The sequence below is a fragment of the Populus euphratica genome, unplaced genomic scaffold, assembly GCF_000495115.2.
Source record: "Populus euphratica unplaced genomic scaffold, PopEup_1.0 scaffold50.1, whole genome shotgun sequence".
Lineage (NCBI taxonomy): Eukaryota > Viridiplantae > Streptophyta > Magnoliopsida > Malpighiales > Salicaceae > Populus > Populus euphratica.
In genome coordinates this window covers 1,936,830-1,942,042 of record NW_011499870.1, presented here as the reverse complement: position 1 = coordinate 1,942,042, position 5,213 = coordinate 1,936,830, and positions in this window count along the sequence as shown.

The following is a 5,213-nucleotide window of genomic DNA, read 5'->3' as shown; positions in this document are numbered from 1 at the left end:
GGAAAGGGATAGTATATAATTTGAAAAAAAAAAAAAAAAAAGAGCAAAAACAATAATGATGATAATGAAAATGTAGGTTTGGTTAGTTTCATAACCTCCCTAACCTAAACAATTTGGTTTCGTAGCCTCCCTAACCTAAGCAATTAAGCCCGAAGGGGTGTTTTAACACCTAATACCCTAAATTCAACTGACTTGGGAGCTATTGGCCCAACGCTTGTTACATGGGTTGAGGAGAAAAGCTTAAGGGAATCAAACATTGCACTATCTACATATTAGTATCTGCAACTCTAATTACTAAACTCGTAGGGGTATCTCAACACAATTTTTTAAAAAAAAGAAAAGAAATCCCAATCCAATGAAGTTAACCTTAAACAAAAATAGAAATTTCAATCCAATGAAGTTAACCTTAAACATTAGAACAAAAATTTATTTTCTTCCAAGTCAAGCCCTATAATTATGTGTTGATATATTGAGCACAAAAAAAAGGTTTATTAATATTTTATTTAAGAGGTCTTGAGCAGATATATAAATTTAATGACATTTTGTTTATCTGGATATATTAACAGAAGTTGAATACTGAATACCTTACTTTGTGGAATTTGCAAACGCTTTGATTACTAGGGACTAGTAATAAGCTGGTTGGGGGGTGTGATTAGTACTTAAAAGTGCATTTTTATCATGGTTTTATATCATCATTTTGCACTTGAAGTATCAATAACTCCTTAACTAAAATATGTTTTATAATAATGTATCTAATAATATAAGATACTTATAATTTGTGGTAAATGTCTATTTTTAATGCAGGCCTATCACATAAATGAAAGGATTGATTGATGACTTGAAGAACTTAAATTGCAAGGGTAAAGAGATGGCCAAACTTAGAAAAGAGATGTTAGTGCAGTCCAAACCAGAACATTGTTTGGTAATTAGGTCATATCTGAAGTTGTGACCTCGGATTTAGGTTTGTTTTATATGGATGGAAAGGTAAGATATATGCCTATAACTTTCATAGGAGCCCATGAATTAAAAAGATCTTTTTCAAGTCCAAATTGTACCAATAACAAAGAAGTCTGAATCTATCTTGCAGCCTAAACACTGTTTAGTGTTTCGCCAATATCTGGAGTTCTAGAAGTTCAAAAAACCAAGATGCCTAAATGCATGGCAAATGCCTCCTTTTATAGGCCAAAATTGGGAACTATTGATTTGATGACTAATTGATAAGTGGGTGGCCAACTTTTGACTTGGTGACAATCCTTATCTTCTCTTGTCTGCCCAAAACGTCATTGATAACGTCAAAACTGGGCCACTCAAAATACGTGAAAGTTGTAGGCAATTGTCTCAGCTTTATTGTGTGAAACATTCAGCTCATTTGGACTTCTAGAACTCTAGATATGGCTAAAATACTGAACAATGCTCGGGCTGGAGGACAAATTCAGGTTTCTTTGTTGTTGCTACAATTTGGACTTGCAAATGGCCTTTTTAGATCTTGGGCTCCATATGCAAGTTGTAGGCCTATGTCTTACCTTTCCATCCATATAAAGTAGACCTAAATCTAAGATCTATAGCTCTAGATATGGCCCAATTACCAAACAGTGTTCCGGTTTGGATTGCACTGACATCTCTTTTCTAAGTTTGGCCATCTCTTTGCCCTTGCAATTTAAGTTCTTAAATTCATCAATCAATCCTTTGATTTATGTGATAGGCCTGCATTTAAAATGAACATTTACCATAAATTAAAGGTATCTTATATTATTAGATATATTATTATAAAACATGTTTTAGCTAAGGAGTTATTGATACTTCAAGTGCAAAATGATAATATAAAACCATGATAAAAATGCACTTTTAAGTACTAATCACTAACCTTGATAATTATTTTATCCTTGTTTATATCCTCGTATTAATCTTACATCTTAAAGCTCTTTTCAACTTATTATCATTATCATTATTATTATATGATTTGACCCTAGTCTTGTCGGGTTATTTATTATTTCGACACTCCTACATTTGGAAGAAGATATTAATTTTTTGGTCGAGTTATTATTCAAATATTTGGATAAAAGCTATCTATCCATGGCCAGAATTAGGAATGAAGGCTATGTGAAGGTTGAAGGAAAAGGTGCAATTGAAGTAAAAACATTTAGGTAAAAAAAACTTTGAAAAATGTTCTTTATATTCCTAAGATCAATTAAAATCTAGTTAGTGTGGGATTATTAATTGAATCAGGTTGCTCAATATTCTTTAATGATGGAGTGTATGGCATTAAAGATAAAATGGTAGTGTTACTACTCTCTACTAAAATGAGGAGCTAAAGTTTTAATGTTAATTGGAAAGAAGTATGTTTAAGTGCTAATATTTGTGTAGACAATGAGTCTATTCTTTGGCATAAATGTTTGGGGCATTTCAATTATGTAACTTTAAAGAGGATGTCTAGCCTATAGATGACTTATGGATTACTAGATATTCAAGAACAAAAAAATATTTGTGAAACTTATCAATTAGAAAAGCAGACTAGAGTTGTTTTTCTTAACAATGCATTTAGAGCATTGTCAAAACTCCAACTGATACACACAAATGTGTATCGATTGATGCATAATGAATCCTTGAATGGTTCAAAGTACTTTTTACTATTTATTGATGACTATAGTATATTCTGTTGCACTTATTTTCTTAAATCTAAGGTTGATGTGTTTGCTGAGTTTGTAAAATTCAAAGCAACAATTGAACTAAAAATAAGAAACAAGTTAAACATGTTGAGGTCTGATAATGGAGGTGAGTATACTTCTTGATAAGTTGAGCATACTTGGCAAAAAAAAGGAATTAAAAATTAGTTGACAATACCCTACACACCACAATAGAATGGTATTAGTGAGAGGAGAAACAGAGCTTTGATAGAGATGGCAAGATGTTTACTATATGAGAAGAAACTACTATAAAAATTCTGGGTAGAAGCAGTAAACACAACATTGTATCTTTTAAACTGATTGGCCTTAAGAGTTTTAACAAACAAAACTCCCTATGAACTCTGGTATGGTTTTAAACCCAACATTAATCATTTAAAAGTGTTTGACAATCTTTCTTATGTCCTGAAACCTAAAGTTAAAAGGAGAAAACTTGATTAAAAGGCCAATATAGGGATTCTCATAGGATAGCACAACATCTAAGGCTTGTAATATTTATGATCTGAATTTTAACAAAGTTATAATTATTGGAGATGTAAAAGTTGTAAAGAATGCTACATGGAATTTGGAAAATACACCAGGTGAAAGATCAAAACAGATACAACAAGCTAAGTTGGATATTGCAGAAAATATTGATGACTAATAACCTGAGTTGGATGTTATAGAAATGTTGATGACCAACCAGTAAAGGGGATAAAGTCATTAACTAATATTTATAATAGATGTAATATGGCTAAAGGCAGAACTGATAGGTTTTGAAGAAGCCATGAATTCTCAAGTCTGGATAGTAGCAATGAAGGAGGAGCTTGCGATGATAGAAAAGAATCAAACATGGATTCTAGTTGACAAACCAACTCGTAAAAAGGTAATTAGACTAAAATGGATTTTCAAAACAAATTAAATGTAAATGGTAAGACCAACAAGCATAAAGCAAGACTTGTAGTGAAAGGATATTCATAGGAGGCAGGCATCGACTTCGTAGATACATTTGCTCCAGTTTCCAGGTATGAAACAATGAAGCTCCTATTCGCTCTAGCAACACAAAATGGTTGGTATATCTTTTAGTTGGATGTCAAGGTTGTATTTTTTAATGGTGTTCTAAATGAGGAGATTTATGTTGAACAATGTACTGGTTTTGAAAAACCAAATTCAACAAACAAAATGTATTTACTGAAAAAGGCATTATATGGACTTAAACAAGCTCCTAAAACCTGATACAGCAGATTGGATAATCATCTTTTAAGCTTAGGATTTGTCAGGATAATGAATGAGCTAACTTTATAAGGGAAGTATATTGATGGGCATAAACTAATCGTATCAGTTTATGTAGATAATTTGTGAATTACAGGAGACAAGGAGCTGCTTATAAAGGAGTTTAAAAACAATATGAAAGATAAGTTTGAGATGAATGAACTTAGTTTGTTGACATATTTTTTAGGAATAGAAATAACTCAATTTGATCAAGGTTACTTTCTCTATCAAAAATGTTTTCCTTGAAAGTATTGAACAATTTTGCAATGGATAATTACAAGCCAGACAGTACACCTATGATACAAGGACATAAGCTAATGAAGTAGGATGGAGCACCAAAAACTGATGAAAAAGCTTATAGGAGTTTAGTTGGGAGTCTGTTGTATTTAACTGCCACATGCCCAGACATTTTATTTGTTATCACCTACCTCTCTAGGTTCATGCAAGATCCAAGTCAAAACTATTTTGTGGTAGCTAGGAGAGTTCTAAGATATCTGAAAGGGACTGCAAGATTTGGCATATATTTTATAAAATCTAGTTCTATCAATCTTATTGGTTTTTATGATAGTGACTAAGGTGGAAGCGATGAAGGAATGATAAGCACCTTAGGTTATTGTTTTGTTATAGGAGATAGCGTGTTTTGCTGGAATTCAAAGAAACAAATAGTGGTGGCACACTTCACAGCAAAAGTTGAATATATAATTGTATATGTGGCAGTAAAACAATTGATATGGCTAAGAAAGACACCGAGTGATCTAGACTGCAATCAATAAAATCCTACAGTATTGTTTTATAATAATACATTAGATATAGCCATCTCAAAAAATTCTATTTTTCATGATAGGACCAAGCATATAAAGATCAAATTCCATGCTATCAGACAATTTTAATAAGAAGGGGAACAAGAGTTAAAGTATTGAACCTCTTAAGAACAACTAGCAAACTTGTTTAACAAGCCTTTAGCTAAAAACAAATTTAAAGATACGTGGGGAAAAATTGAAATGTGTAGCTTTGGAACCAAATAGAAGTGTTAAAGTTATAGTCCCAAAAATCAAATAAGACTACTTAGCAATGATCTATTGCATTACTGTCTATCTATTAATGATAGTATTATAAGCATTATTTAGATTAGTATGTTTTTCAATTTATTTTTGAGTTTATCTAGGATTAGACTAGCCTATTAAATAACTCCTTAGATAAAGGAGATGATAGCTGGTATATTTCTTTTGTTTTTTTCACAATTTTGTAATGTTTATTTCTTTCTATAAGTAAAAGACTAGG